The sequence below is a fragment of the Triticum aestivum genome, chromosome 2A (genome assembly GCF_018294505.1).
Source record: "Triticum aestivum cultivar Chinese Spring chromosome 2A, IWGSC CS RefSeq v2.1, whole genome shotgun sequence".
Classification (NCBI taxonomy): Eukaryota; Viridiplantae; Streptophyta; class Magnoliopsida; order Poales; family Poaceae; genus Triticum; species Triticum aestivum.
The window spans coordinates 298,327,250-298,344,670 of record NC_057797.1 but is presented as its reverse complement, the minus strand read 5'-3'; positions in this window follow the sequence as shown (position 1 = coordinate 298,344,670).

The following is a 17,421-nucleotide window of genomic DNA, read 5'->3' as shown; positions in this document are numbered from 1 at the left end:
GTCTGAGGTCAGAGCTCGGAGGACCCGGTCGTGACAATCGCAGAGGTGCTCCCTTTACTCCCTAGCCGAACAATCAGGAATGTAGGGGTAAGCACAGGAGCCAGGCAACCCAGCTTGCAAATCGCTTAAGTCAATATGGTGCATATTGTGGCGTAATACACGAACAAGGAACGAAGTCGTACAAGTATAATCATATGCAAGAGGAAAAGCTTCATAAAGGAAGCCCCCAAATAAACGGGGTATTTGAATTTGTGCGTCACAAACAAAGTTTGGACAAGGAAATTTTTTACAAGCAACATTTTTCCAAAAAAGTATAATGCTTGGTCGAACCGAACACAAGTTAAAAATTAAAACTTTGAGCATGAAGGCAACTTAGCTGGTTAATGTGTTCGGTATTGATGACGCGGTCCGAGCTTGATGCGGGACAAGGTTCCATCCCCCAAGCCGGTCTCGAGGTGGCGGAGCAAAGGGCTCGGCACTCCGAAGTGGTGACATAGCACGGTCAATGCAGGCCGGCAGAGTGATGCGAAGTCCCCGGCATGGGGTAATGAAGTGTTGACGAAGCACCCTGTCCAACCGAGGTGACGTGGTATGTCAGTACGCCGAGTTGACGATACTGCCCAACCCGGATCATTTTCCTGTGCACAAAAAATAGTGCAAATCGGAGATAATAGTAATGATAATAAAAAAATGTGGCATAGTAAATAATTTATGCAAAGTGAGTAATAAAAGAAATATGGCCTGGCGCCGAAGTCAATGTCGATGCAGGGCGTCGGCGTGATGCGGTAAAGGTGTGGCAAAGCATGAATTCACAGGTCAGTCCGAGTTTTGGATGCGGCGTTTGCCGGACTATGTACGGAAACTGACCGAACCACCACGCGATCGTAGTTAGTGCGGACATCATTCAATAGACCTGTGTACAGGAACAAACCAGAGTAATAATTTCTTGGGAAAAATAAACTCCAACAAGCAAAAATTACTAGGATTAATAGCACCTGGTTTATTTGTTGCAGCAATCCGAAGAAAAGTGACTCCCAAAAATTGGGACTCGATCCGCACACCCATTGCCTGATGGGAGATAAAGTGATAGCATGGCGATGCTGGCAAAGGTTGGCTTGCAGAGGCAAAGCCCTCGGTCCAGTTAACGTGACGAAGCTGGTCGACTAGTGACGCTGAAGTCTCCGGAGTAGGTTGATGAAGAGATGGCGAAGCCCTCGGTCCAGCCGAGATGTCGAAGCCTCGATGTCAGCCGATGAGTTGAAGTATGTCGGCATGATGGATATCAGCTTCAAGCAGCAATAGCGCGGCCCTGCCGATGCCGGTCGTGACGTGGTCGATGTCAGCTTGATGAAGTGATCGTGCGGCGATGCCGGTGTGCCCGCTCCGTGTAATCTATGGGGCGGCGATGTTGGTGATGATTTATCCTTCGCGATGCCGGACTCTTGTTCGGCTCGCCGAGATGATGATCTGAAGAAGTTGAGCTCGGCTCAACAAAGTGACGACACGTCTAGCGCAGGTCGGCAGCCTTAGAGCAATACTGCCGGACTGGTTTGACACCAGCAAGATGATGAAGATGACACCAGGGGAGGTTTAACCATTTACGGACACGTGTTTAAAAACAACGCACAATACCCTAGAATAGAATTCCTCTAAAAAGGATGTCCAATATCACGTTCCTAAAGAAACATGAATTCGGGTCGGATTCGTATTCGCGCAGAAAATGGATCTGAAAATTGGTCCACTCATCGGAAGGTTCCCGGAGTTTGAACCGTCGGATCGAGCTGAAATTTGAAGGGGTGGTAGATATGGGAATTCCGCAGTAGATGAACGGTTGGATCTTCCAAAGGGCCTCTGGGCTGGGCTCTGGAGACCACACCCTAAACTCGTCCACATTCCCGTCCAGATTTGACACGGCTCCGGTATATCGTAGATTGTCGGAGATTCCTCCATCAGAACTCGACGAAATTTTGCATGGATGTTGTAGACGTAATTCCGCACTATTCCACTGAAGCAATCGTCAAACCGACGCTCGAGGAGGTGGTGACGGTGAATACAAGTTCGCTGTCCATAAAAACAGCACGGCCGCCCGAGGGCAATGTTGACGTTGAGCCCTCGAGCTCCATGGATGACTCCTCTATGATTATGATAGAGATCAGAGTTGATGTTGAAGAAGGCCCCCGTCCGAACATGATGATCGGAGATGGAGCACGGTCCTCGGTCGAGCCAAGGTGACCAGTCGAGCCGGTGACGAAGATGTCGGCGTCGCAGTTGACCTGCGGGCGAGCCATTGATCCTTTTGCCGATCACACAGCGGAACTCTCAATGAAAGCATCAATGTCGGTGTCAAAACTGGCGGATCTCGGGTAGGGGGTCCCGAACTGTGCATCTAGGTTCGAGCCAAGGTGATCTTGAATTTTTGACTTTAATTTCCTCAAAACATGTGTCTCATCATCTTCTTCTTCAGCAACAGTTTCAGGCACCGGGGCCTTGTTTTTCTCAGCAGCTGAAATGTTCCTGGTACTCCTCTTTGGTGCAGTTTCGGGTTTTGGAGCAGCTGGCTTGGAAGTTCCTTTGGGCTTAGATTGAGCAGCCCCTGATCTTATGGCATCTCCCATAAGTTTTTGTGCCTTAGGTGCTGGTGCAACATCCTCTTCCTCTTCCTCTTCTTCAGAGTCTTTCATGATTGAGGATCTCCCAAGCACTCTGGCAGTGGTCTTCTTGACCCTCTCTTTCCTTTTCTTTTCTGCCCCAACCTGCTCTTTGGGTGCAGATCCCAAAGTCTCTTGAGTGGATGCTTTGGCCTTAGACATTGGAGCTCTCTTGGCAGGAACCTTTTGCTTCATTCCTGGCTTGGTGGCAGAAGTTGTGCCATATTCCTTCTTTAGGACTTTCCTCTTTGAGGTGGTTTCTTCTTCCTCAGCCACATTGTCCTCATCCTCTAACTCTGAGGTTCTTTTCTTGCTGGCCCTGGTGGCAGCCTTTGGCAGATTGCTTAGTGTGGTCCTGCTGCCAGCATCTGAGCTGCTAAAGGAACTAGTGCCCTGACTCAAGTGAACCTGCTCCTCTGACTTGTTCTGACTGTCACTCTGATTTGACATGATGCAAACACTGACAACAAACCCTGTGAATAGATTATAGATGAGGTAGAGTGGATAAGCATCACAAAATACAGAGGTTTTTTGCAAAAGAATGAATTAAAAACTTAGTTTTAGTTTTCCACAGAAAGCATTTCGGATCTACCAATTTGCAAACTCGGTGATACCGAAGCAGCTTTTGGAACCTAAACTAGTGAACTCGGTCAGACCGAGTCACAGTTCGGTGGCACCGAGACTGCTAGGGTTTCACAAAGTGCTGAACTCAATCACACCGATTTGCAATTCTCGGTCAGACTAAGAATCACATGTGCAATGGCCTGAGCCAAATCGGTGGAACCGATTTCATCAACTCGGTCGGTCCGAGATGGTTTCAGCGGAAACCTAACCCTAAATTTTCAATTCACGACTAAACTACGGAGTGTTTTCGATGGATAGAATGATCTCAATCGTGGCAAGATACATGGCAAAGCAATGTGCTGGGGAATCAGAGTTAGAACAACACAAAGTTCAAGTCCATACCCTAGTTCGGCGATGAACTTGCTACGGCGGCAACGGCGGAGATGATCCCCGTTGACGCGGCGGACACCAGTGGCAGGAGGCAACTAGCGACGAGGAGGACGATCCGGATTACCCTAGAGGCAGAGCGGGCTAAGCGCGGGTGAAAGAGTTTGGAGAAAATTTCCAAATTTTACCCGTGGGTATATATAGCCCGACCCTGTCAGTGTGACCGAGTGGAACAACTCGATGGCACCGAGATTCATAACTGCAAGCAGTTACTGAAACTCGGTCTGACCGAAAAGTTCAAATCGGTTGCACCGAGATTGAAAACCTAGATCGACTTAGTGATCTCGGTATGACCGAAATGGGTGAATCGGTCAGACCGAAACGCGCAAAGTTTTGGAAGTTTAAGTCTATGACGAATCGGGGACTCTGAGTGCTCCTCACACAGAGTGGTTCGAATCTGACTTGATCAAATTTTGTGATGCAACATGAATAGAGTTTGAGACGAGAAAAGCATAGATAGCTAGAGAAGGTTGTTAGGCATTCTTGTCCATCCACTTGGCCAAAAGAAAAGGAAACCAATCAATCAAAACAACAAGTGGATGTCCTCGAATGAGTAAATTATGCAACCAACATGCTCAGACAATAAAATGACAAATGAAATATGTGGCAAAGCATGCACAAACAATTCTAGCATCTATCAAGCAATTGGCGATGACTAGGTCATCTATATATGAGTATATTGACTTAGGAGTCAAATGAGAACATTTGATCATAGGTCATACTCATCGTTTAAGCACAAGTGGGGTTACCACTTTTACATAAAAGCATTGTTGTTTTCACACCATTAGAGCTGCTTTAACTCAATTGTTAGAGTAAAGCTCCCCCTAGATGTGAGATCCCCCCTAAGAGGGATGAACTAACCTTGGGTTTTGTCGATGATGACTTCATGTAGGTGTTGAAGATGTGGATGCTCTAAGTTGATGTAGATCATTCGGGGCTATCCTTTGGAGTGAGTTGCACTTTCAATACCTACACGGGTTAGTCCCACAAGGAACAAACAAGGATATCCATAGACATAGAGTGATGCACACACAAGATGATGTCTATGAGAGCATTAGGTTACCTTGTCCCTTGTCTTACCAACAAGAGGGTTTGTGACTCCTCGAAGTAGTGCAATATGTGGAAGTTGATTGCACTTTTTCTTGCCAAAATGATAAGAGTGAAGTATGTTGGCGGAGTCACCCTCAAGAACTCTCTAGTTCTTCTTCTTCGGGATCCACACCATCTTGATGGGAATCCTCAGAGTTGTAGTTGTACTTGATGAAGTGGAACTTGATGTATTCTTGGGAACCCACTTGACCAAGGCCTTAGGAGCTTCTTCAAACGCATCAATTTCCTCTTGAAGCTTGTCCTTGCCTTTTTGCTTGTGGTCTTGTGGTGGAAGATCATCTTGAGCTTGTGTCCCTTTGAAAGAAGTACGATCATACTTCTCTTGTTGAGGAACAAACTTCGTCTTGGGGTATTGATCTTCTTCCCACTCAACTCCATTGGCATTGAACTTTTGTTCAAAACCAATACCTTGATTCTTCCGGTGCCTTCCTTGCTTGCATACAATTTCCTCGAATTGTTTACCCCCGGCAAGGCTCTTGTAAACACCTTTCTCTATAATTCCCTTCAATAAGCTATTTTCTTGCTCAAGTGTAACTTGGCTAAGATAATCATTAGTGGAATCAAGAGAACTACTAGAAGCAACAACATTGGAGTTAGCATGATTATTGTTACTACTAGAGGAAGAATCTTTCTTGTTCTTGTTACTAGACTTGACTTTAGGCATGTAAGTGGATAAGAGTAAACGCTTGGCAATGTAAGAAGAACTTTTCTTGCGAAGATCATCATTGATTGCCTTTAAGAACTCATGCTCTTGCTCAAGGTTGAGCTTCTCAAAACGTAATTTCTCATGAGTCCTTAAAAGTTCTCGATGATCTCCTAAGATAGTTTCATGAGCTAACTTAAGAATGTTTAGTTCTTTAGTTAGAGACTCAATCTTCTCCTTATCATTGTCATTCGTTTCATCATAGTATTCATCACTATAGTTGTCAACAAGTAAATCATCATCACCCAACAAGTCATCTTCATCACTATTGAAATCAACATACTTGAGGTGTGATACCTTTGGACCTTTGGCCATGAAGCATCTTCCAATTCCTTCATTTGGTGAATCAAATATGTCGTAGGAGTTGGTTGACACAAGTGCTAGACCGGCAACACCTTCATCTTGAGTATATTCGGAGTCGGAGTGATAGCTTCTCTCGGAGTCATTGTCAGAGTCGGAGCCGGATACCCATTCACCAACATGAGCTTGATGTCTTCGTTTTGTGTAGCTCCTTGATGACTTGTCCTTCCTTTCCGAATCCTTGCTTCTCCGAGAGGGTCTTCGTTCATATCGATCATCCCTACTCCTTCTCTCCCTTGATGGTGATTCTTCTCTTCTACTTCTCCTTTTGGGAGAATCTTCTCTTCTCTTGTGGGGAGTCGTACACTCATTTGAGTAGTGTCCGGGTCTTCCACAATTGTAGCAGTTTCGCTCTCGACTAGAAGATCTTTTGTCATTGTAGGACCTTGACTTGGAACTTCTCTCTTTGCTTCTATTCTTGTAGAACTTGTTGAAGTTCTTCACCATTAGGCTCAATTCTTCATTGAAGGTTTGTTTCTCACTTGATGGTGTGGGGGCTTCACATGAGGCTTTGTAAGCACCACTTGACTTGTTATGGAGCTCCTCCTTATCCTTGAGTGACATCTCATGAGCAACAATTCTTCCAATGACTTCCATTGGCTTGAGATCTTTGTAATTTGGCATCATTTGGATCAATGTGCATACGGTATCATATTTTCCATCCAAGGCTCTTAGGATCTTCTTGATGATGAATTTGTCGGTCATCTCTTCACTTCCTAAGCCGACAATCTCATTTGTGATAAGAGCAAGCCTAGAGTACATTTCAGCGACACCTTCACCATCCTTCATTTTGAACTTGTCAAGTTGACTTTGAAGCACATCCAACTTGGATTCCTTGACGGAGTCGGTACCTTCATGCATATCGATCAAAGTATCCCAAATTTCCTTTGCATTCTCAAGACGGCTGATTTTGTTAAATTCTTCGGGGCACAATCCGTTGAAGAGGATATCACAAGCTTGAGAATTGTATTGTAGCATCTTCAACTCTTCCGCGGTAGCTTCACGATTTGGTTCTCTCCCATCAAAGAATTCACCTTGCAAGCCAACACACACAATAGCCCAAACGGCGGGGTTATGTCCAAGAATATGCATTTTCGTCTTATGGTTCCAACTAGCAAAATTAGTACCATCAAAGTAAGGACCTCTACGGTGGTAATTTCCCTCGCTAGATGCCATACTCTCCTAGGTTGTGAAACCAAGGCTATGACCACCAAAAGCTATGGAAATCAAAGCAAATGGAGACCAAAGCTCTGATACCACTTGTAGGATCGAAAGTATGACTAGAGGGGCGTGATTAGACTACTTGACCAATTAAAAATCTATCCTTTTCCCAATTTTAGTGTTTGGCAGATTTTAGCTATCTATGCATAAGTCAAGCAATCTTAACACAATTCAAGCAAGCATGCAAAGAGTCTATGAGCCGCGGAAAGTAAAGCATGCAACTTGCAAGAATGTAAAGGGAAGGGTTTGGAGAATTCAAACGCAATTGGAGACACGGATGTTTTTGTCGTGGTTCCGATAGGTGGTGCTATCGTACATCCACGTTGATGGAGACTTCAACCCACGAAGGGTAACGGTTGTGCGAGTCCAGGGAGGGCTCCACCCACGAAGGGTCCACGAAGAAGCAACCTTGTCTATCCCATCATGGCCATCGCCCACGAAGGACTTACCTCACTAGCGGTAGATCTTCAGAAGTAGGCGATCTCCTTGCCCTTACAAACTCCTTGGTTCAACTCCACAATCTTGTCGGAGGCTCCCAAGTGACACCTAGCCAATCTAGGAGACACCACTCTCCAAGAAGTAACAAATGGTGTGTTGATGATGAAGTCCTTGCTCTTGTGCTTCAAACGATAGTCTCCCCAACACTCAACTCTCTCTCACAGGATATGGATTTTGTGGAAAGAAGATTTGAGTGGAAAGCAACTTGGGGAAGGCTAGAGATCAAGATTCATATGATGGGAATGGAATATCTTGGCCTCAACACATGAGTAGGTGGTTCTCTCTCAGAAAATGTGTATTGGAAGTGTAGGTATGTTCTGATGGCTCTCTCCACGAATGAAGAGTGGGTGGAGGGGTATATATAGCCTCCACACAAACACTAACCGTTACACACAATTTACCAATCTCGGTGAGACCGAATTGAGAAACTCGGTCGGACCGATTTAGCAAACCTAGTGACCGTTAGGATTTTCGGTGGGACTGAGATGCAACTCGGTGGGACCGATATGGTTAGGGTTAGGGCATAACGTAATATCAGTGTGACCAATTATACAAACTCGGTGGGACCGATTTTGGTAATAAGCTAACCAGAGAGTTGGTCAGGTAAACTCGGTGGGACCGATCGCTCATTTCGGTGGGACTGAAATGTTACAAAAGGGAAACAGAGAGTTTACATTGCAATCTCGGTGGGACCGATCTCTCATCTCGGTAGGACCAAAACGTTACGAAGGGAAACAGAGAGATTACAACGCCATCTTGGTGTGATCGAGATCCCTATCGGTGAGACCGATTTGCCTAGGGTTTGTGGCAGTGGCTATGACATCTGAACTCGGTGGCGCCGGATAGAAAGAATCGGTGGGGCTGAGTTTAACTTTTGGTTTAGGTCATATGTGGATGTGGGAAGGTAGTTGAGGGTTTTGGAGCATATCACTAAGCACTATGAAGCAAGAACCTCATCAAGCAACACCTCATCCCTCCTTGATAGTATTGACTTTTCCTATAGACTCAATGTGATCTTGGATCACTAAAATATAAAATGTAGAGTCTTGAGATTTGAGCTTGAGCCAATATTTTTGTCCTTAGTATTTTGAGGGGTCCACTTTCCTCATCCATGCCATGCCATTCATTGAGCTTTTCCTGAAATATTAATCTTGGAATAGCATTAGCTCAATGAGCTATATGTTGTTAGGAATTACCAAAACCACATAGGGATAGTTGCACTTTCAGACGGACTTAAGCATCGCTACGGGTAAGAAGGTCTCATCATAGTCAACTCCTTTAACTTGTCGAAAACCTTTCGCAACAAGTCGAGCTTTGTAGACAGTAACATTACCGTCAGCGTCAGTCTTCTTCTTGAAGATCCATTTATTCTCTATGCCTTGCCGATCAACGGGCAAGTCAACCAATGTCCATGAAGGAAATATGCCCTAGAGGCAATAGTAAAGTTGTTATTTATATTTTCTTATATCATGATAAATGTTTATTATTCATGCTAGAATTGTATTAACCGGAAACTTAGTACATGTGTGAATACATAGACAAATAGAGTGTCACTAGTTTGCCTCTACTTGACTAGCTCGTTGAATCAATGATGGTTATGTTTCCTAACCATATACATGAGTTGTCATTTGATTAATGGGATTACATCATTAGAGAATGATGTGATTGACTTGACCCATCCGTTAGCTTAGCATGATGATCCTTTAGTTTGTTGTTATTGTTTTGTTCATGACTTATACATGTTCTTATGACTATGAGATTATGCAACTCCCGAGTACCGGAGGAAAACTTTGTGTGCTACCAAACGTCACAACATAATTGGGAGATTATAAAGGTGCTCTACAGGTGTCTCCGATGGTACTTGTTGAGTTGGCATAGATCGAGATTAGGATTTGTCACTCCGATTGTCGGAGAGGTATCTCTGGGCCCTCTCGGTAATGCACATCACTATAAGCCTTGCAAGCAATACAACTAATGGGTTAGTTGTGGGATGATGTATTACGGAACGAGTAAAGAGACTTGCCGGTAACGAGATTGAACTAGGTATTGAGATACCGACGATCGAATCTCGGGCAAGTAACATACCGATGACAAAGGGAACAACGTATGTTGTTATGCGGTTTGACCGATAAAGATCTTCGTAAAATATGTAGGAACCAATATGAGCATCCAGGTTCCGCTATTGGTTATCGACCGGAGACGAGTCTCGGTCATGTCTACATAGTTCTCGAACCCGTAGGGTCCGCATGCTTAAAGTTCGGTGACTATCGGTAATATGAGTTTATGTGTTTTGATGTACCGAAGGTAGTTCGGAGTCCTGGATATGATCACAGACATGATGAGGAGTCTCGAAATGGTCGAGACATAAAGATTGATATATTTGAAGCCTATATTTGGACATCGGAATGGTTCCGGGTGAAATCGGGATTTTATCGGAGTGCCGGGGGGTTACCGGAACCCCCCGGGGGTTAATGGGCCTTGTTGGGCCCTAGTGGAGAGAGAGAGGGGCCGGCCAGGGCAGGGCCGCGCGCCCCCTCCCCTTGAGTCCGAATAGGACAAGGAAGGGGGGGCGGCGCCCCCCTTGCCTTTCCCCTCTCCCACTCCTTCCTTCCCCCTCCTAGTGGGACTAGGAAAGGGGAGTCCTACTCCCACTAGGAGGAGGACTCCTCCTCTTGGCACACCCTGCTAGGGTCGGCCGGCCTCCCCCTTGCTCCTTTATATACGGGGGTAGGGGGCACCCCAAGACACACAAGTTGACCAGTTGATCTTTTAGCCGTGTGTGGTGCCCTCCTCCACCATAATCCACCTCGGTCATATTGTAGCGGTGCTTAGGCGAAGCCCTGCATTAGTAACACGATGAACAAAGTGAGATCCAATCACAGTATTACGTCTTCACTATCCGACCGATCCTAGTACCGATAGTAAATCACCTCCGCGGTCTGCACACGTTCGGCTCGGTGATGTCCCACGAACTCTCGATCCAGCTGAGTGTCGAGGGAGAGCTTCGTCAGCACGATGGCGTGATGACGGTGATGATGAAGCTACCGGCGTAGGGCTTCGCCTAAGCACTACGACGATATGACCGAGGTGGATTATGGTGGAGGGAGGCACCACACACGGCTAAGGGGTCTAGTGCGGAGCATCCTATGGACATCACCATGTTCACCTTCATTGCACCTCAAGCCCCAAGTGGACCTAATGAACCTAAGGTGAACCCGCTCCTCTCCAAGATTTACATGAATATCCATAGGACTTGGTTGCTACCTCACCATGGATCATTGTGCATCACTAGGTACGAGGACGACCGCCACCAAGCAGTTGGGGAGCATCCCGGAGGCCAAGGATAAGGACCCCAAGGCCACAAGGAGGAAGAAGGAGTGCAACAATATCAACTCCGCACCTCCCAGGCGACCCCGTGCCCACGGGCCTCAAAGACCCTGTGCGCACGGACTACATAGGGAGCTAGCGCTGGAGCACCCCGTGCACACGGGCCTGTACCGTGCCCACGGGACCCCCGTGCGCACAGGTCCTACAGGATGGACGGCTGTGATTGCTGTTTGGGCCTCCTCTTCATCCACCTCGTCCCTCACCTCCAGCCACCTATATATTCCGTACCTAGACCATTTGTTAGGGATAGCAAAGTATATGAGATTATTATGTGAGCTTTGCTCCTTGTACCCACTCCTCTAGGAGATCATGTCCTCCTAAGGGAGAAGATCCACTTGTGGATATCAAGACCCCCACATGTGGGAAGGATCCCCATCATAGGATCATCAAGACATCTCTCCTCATAGGATTGGGATGAACTAGTATCTCGTATCTTTCCTTTGTTGTTCTTGAATCATTGTGACCTCTTGTATGTTCTTGGATCTAGCATATGTGTGATTGGATCTAGTCAATTGAGTGTTTCCTCTTGTTTTCCCTCTTGTGTTCATCTTGTTCTTGGGAATTCCCCCTCCAATTCGTGAAAGATCTCCACTTAGGATTCCACCCTACAACATCTTGGTATCATGAGCAAGGTTGATCACGAAATTGGAGTCCCCCTCTTTGTTTTCTGGCCTAGTTTTGTTGATTTTGTCCATTTTGGCATATTTGCCTTGGCCCTCCACCATATCATCCGCAAAACCACCATAACCTTCCGCAACCTAACCCGTTTTTGATCCATATAGCATTTGTGGTTATTTAAGTGGTGACTTGAGTATCCTAAGGTGTTTTGGCTACTTAGGGACAGTTGCTTCTTCATCAACCACCACCACCACTTCCGCATTGCCATCTCCGCTTCCACCATCTGACCTTTTCCTATGAGATTTTGAGTTTGCGGTTTTTACCGTTTCCTAAGGTGTTTCTGCTACTTTGGGATGGGTCTACATCATCTTGGTATCTACATCAAGAACACTGCCACTCATCATCGCCACGAGGTCGTCATTGACATTGACATCTTCACCATTTTGACACCCTAACCGTAAGCAAGAACAGTAACCTTTATATCATCTTGGTATTGTGGTATCCCATCATTGTACATTCTTGCCATTACTTTGTTAACCCCTTAGCCCATTTTGCGTCACTTGCCTATCAAGACTAGCCATTTGAGTATTGCTGGCAACGTTACTTGTGTACATTAGTGATTCGTACCTTCCATTGCATACATACCATATCATATTGGTATCATCTTGGCATCATATCATCTCTTGTGTCACAAGATTGTTCCCGCATATACAAAATCGCTATTTTGGTTTGTGCATTTCTCATAGTGGCCATAAAAAAGAGAATAAGCTTTTAAGCAAAAAGAGAGCAAAGAAGCTTGTAAGCAAGAGCCATAGCATTGCCACATTGCATACCATACTACCATATTGATCATCTTGGATCATCGTATGCGAAACACCGGAACATCATACACATACCATACTTGGGATAGAAGGCTCATACATTTTTCATCTTATAGGTTGTGCACAAGTGTCGTATCCACCTATTGAGCAATCGTGCTAGCGTCTCTCTTGAGTTGTGCAACACGAGCGTTTTCCGTGGATTCCACATTTTGTGCTCATTCCTTGGTTGGACGACCCCATTTATCTATCCGTGTGTGTGTTATCATGTGCCACATATTGCTATTGGTCTACTTGCACTTGCGAATTTGTGAATCTTTTCCAGCATTATTGACTCTTGCTAACAATTTGCATCAAATTTTTGTGCCACTATCCTCACCTAGCTCCACCATAAGCCTTACTTGTGTAGGTGTGAGAATTGATAAGATCCGGTACCAATTGTGTTATTTCCTTGTTACATTATTGAGTGATCATTGATCCATCTTCAACATTGGATAAGGTACATTGGTCTAGTTCTTCCTTTCTTCCACTCACATTTGCTCAAGTCTTGTGATGGATAGGCACTCCGGTCTTCCACGACAACAACGGCGCGAACAACTACATCACCAAAACACCCATCTTTGGACTACAATGAGCAATGCGAGGCATTGAGCGACTCACCATCGACATTCACCTACGCGAAGCACAGACAAGGGAATACATCGACACCAAGTTAGACGCACAATTGGATGACATCCGACATGTGTGGGCCAACTACAAGTCATCTTCCTCTTCGTCATCTTCATGGCGGAGACGCTCAAGTCGCAAGTCTTCGTTACGGCCACAAGATGCAAGTACCACGTGGCACCATCAAGAAAACCTTCGTGCGTACAAGAGAAGACCGCGAGACGAGCACCACCAAGACGGAGCTACGACTACTACCACCACTTCGGCATCTTCACCAAGGGTTATCAAGGCATCTTCGCCTTTCGACGTATGGCATCTTCGCCTACCTCCGACAAGTACGCCTACTTCGACATCATCAAGTCCAAGGCGATAACCTACGAGCGAGGGCGACACTTCCATCTTCAGAAGCCCCTCAAGAGAGATGGTTGAGCATGGGATTTTCCCTTCGACCACGGCGACATATGATGACTTGAGTGACTTGTGCCACCATATTGAGAGTAAGAGTGACTTCACCACTAGCCCCATATATGACGAGTTGCCACAACTCCCATGTGAGGAGAGCCACAACCCCCACCACTTGAGTGAGATGAGTGACTCCACCATACGTGAGTTTGAGTGCACCTACCTTGAGGGAGTGAGTGAACCACCACATAGAGAGAGTGAGATAGTTGATAGGTCATGTGAGGCCACTTTCAACTCTAACGACTTGACCTCTACCTCTATTGTGTCTTCTCATTTGGTGCTAGGTCCCATTTATGATGATGCGTCGATCCTCGACGACTTCGTCCTTCCTATGGACAAGATGATGGCCATGGTGGAATACGATGCACCCCCCACATGGTTCCATCACGATGAAGATGACCACGACTCGATCTTCGACACCTCACCTACACCACATGAGTGGATCTCCATAGGTAACATAGGTGATGGTGCTTCTCTTGTCCCACTAGTGGACTATATTGCAAATGATTGCTTGCATGATGATGATCACCCTATGGATTCATCACATACTATGTCTTGTTTCGATATGCCACCCATGTATGATGAATATGATGATGAGCATGTTGAATTGCCTACTTGTGATGCTATGCTCCATAGGATACCATGTGAAAATTATTTTGGTCACATCATGTTTGATAATCCATTGAACTTGTCATATGCTATGAGTGAGATATCCCATATTGCATCATTTCAATCTCAACATAGTAACATTGCATGCCCCATTAAAATAAATCCTATTTGCACATATGGCATAGATGACGAGATGATGGTCATTGGCTTTTGTTTTTCATGTGATGATATTACCATGCTTCCCTTACATGACTTGTGCAATTCATCTCATATTCCATGCCATGAAAATTATTGTGTATCGCATGATTACATCCCTTGTGTGCACCACATGCATACCATTCCTCACAATGCTCTAGATATTGCGAGTGATGCATTACATCCTTTGAGTCTCCATTATGCTATACATAACAACAAACCTCTCATGATGGATGACATGTTTCTATATCATGCAACTCATTTATTTGAGCATTCGATATTTTGTGCTAACCAACACAAGCACGTGCACATCATGATGGATGATGTGTACATCTACCACGCACACACAATTTTTCCTTTGCCTTTGTTTTGTGTAGGTACTAACGTATATTCGTCAACCTCTCAATCCCAAGAGTTGACGAAACGAGCTCTTGAGAGCAACGATGACTTGGGATCACGTGGACTATCCTTACCACCGTTCCCTTCGCACAACGACTACGCGCATCTCTTCTACTTGGCTCTCACACGGCTTTGGGTTATATATCACTTGTTATGTTATGCCCATTTTCTCGTGTTCACTTTGCATGCTATGCCTCCTTCCATGCCTTTGCCATGCAATTGTGACCCTTGCTTGCATCTACCCATGATTCATCTTTATACTACTTCTTTGTGTATTTGCATGCTTGGTGGAGATCCTAGTAGCTATTGCCATGATTTCTCTGTGCCCAATGCTTTTGATGCTTGTTGTGTTGGGAGAGTCATTATGCCCCATTGCTATTTACATATGCCCTCTCGCCAATACATTGATGATGTTTTGCTCATATCTTGCTTTCATGCTTGTGCTATGTCATGTGAATTATCCATGCCCACTATTTGTACATATGACATGCTAGCCATGATTCCTTCTAGTATGTTGCATCTTTGCACTACTAGCTTGCACTATTTGATCACTATGATTGCCTCGCACATGATGAACAATTGCTCTTTCTATTTTGTTGAGTGCCACTCTATATTCACTACACCCCGTGCACATTATTCTTGGATTGTCTTGCACTTGCCCCATGTGTTTAGACATCTCATTATATTTGGTGTTGTGAATGTTTCGTATGCATACCATAGACCATTTGTTGAGCGCCTTATGCATGCTTTCTATGAGTTTGAGGTAGATGCTTATTCTCTTGACACACATATTTGCATCACTACCTCACATTTACATGCTTGTTTCCATGATGTCCTTGACTTCGCTCAATTTATGTGCTTTCATGCCATGTCACAATCCTTTGTTACACCATATGCTATGCCTGATGACAACACTTGTTGGGTGAATCACCTCTCGAATGCTTGGTTTTGCTCTAATGCCAACCACATTTGTTTTTCCAAGTGCTTGTTATCTTTGCTCCTTTTGAAGGAATTTCAAGAGGGTGCGACATTGGAGAGTGTCCATTTCAAGCTACAAGAGGACGAATTCTTGGTGACCGTCAACTTATACACGACGACATCATCTCTTTCCCATGGTGATATGGTTTACGATCCGAGGCTGGATCTTTCCCAAGGGGGGAGGGGATGATGCGGAGCATCCTATGGACATCACCATGTTCACCTTCATTGCACCTCAAGCCCCAAGTGGACCTAACGAACCTAAGGTGAACCCACTCCTCTCCAAGATTTACATGAATATCCATAGGACTTGGTTGCTACCTCACCATGCATCATTGTGCATCACTAGGTACGAGGACGACTGCCACCAAGCAGTTGGGGAGCATCCCGGAGGCAAAGGAGAAGGATCCTAAGGCCACAAGGAGGAAGAAGGAGTGCAACAAGATCAACTCTGCACCTCCCAGGCGACACCGTGCCCACGGGCCTCGAAGACCCCGTGCGCACGGACTACACAGGGAGCTGGCGCTGGAGCACCCCGTGCGCACGGGCTTGTACCGTGCCCACGGGACCCCCGTGCGCATGGGCCCAACTTACCCCGTGCGCACGGGCCCTACAGGATGGACGACTGTGATTGTTGTTTGGGCCTCCTCTTCATCCACCTCGTCCCTCACCTCCAACCACCTATATATTCTGTACCTAGACCATTTGTTAGGGATAGCGAAGTATAGCAAAGTATATGAGATGATTATGCGAGCTTTGCTCCTTGTACCCACTCCTCTAGGAGATCATGTCCTCCTAAGGGAGAAGATCCACTTGTGGATATCAAGACCCCACATGTGGGAAGGATCCCCATCATAGGATCATCAAGACCTCTCTCCTCATAGGATTGGGATGAACTAGTATCTTGTATCATTCCTTTGTTGTTCTTGAATCATTGTGACCTATTGTATGTTCTTGGATCTAGCATATGTGTGATTGGATCTAGTCAATTGAGTGTTTCCTCTTGTTTTCCCTCTTGTGTTCATCTTGTTCTTGGGGATTCCCCCTCCAATTCATGAAAGATCTTCACTTAGGGTTCCACCCTACAACAGGATCAATGATCAACTTGTGTGTCCTAGGGTGCCCCTGCCCATGTATATAAAAGAGCAAGGGGGAGGCCGGCCGGCCCTTGGTGGCGCTCCAAGGAGGGGAGGAGTCCTCCTCCTAGTAGGAGTAGGACGATCAGGAAGGGGAAAGGAAGGAGAGCAAGAGAAGAGAAGGAAAGGGGGCGCCACCCCCTTCCCTAGTCCAATTCAGACTAGAGGGGGAGGGGCACGTGGCCCTGCCTTGGCCAGCCCTCACTCTCCACTAAGGCCCATGTTGGCCCATTAGATCCCCCGGGGGTTCCGATAACCCCCGGCACTTCGATAATTATCCGGTGACCCCCGGAACTCATCCGATGTCCGAATATAGTCATCCAATAATATCAATCTTTATGTCTCGACCATTTCGAGACTCCTCGTCATGTCCGTGATCACATCCGGGACTCCGAACTATCTTCGGTACATCAAAACACATAAACTCATAATACCAATCGTCAGCGAATGTTAAGCGTGCGGACCCTACGGGTTCGAGAACTATGTAGACATGACCGAGACACGTCTCCGGTCAAAAAACAATAGCGGAACCTGGATGTTCATATTGGCTCCCACATATTATACGAAGATCTTTATCGGTCAAACCACATAACGATATACGT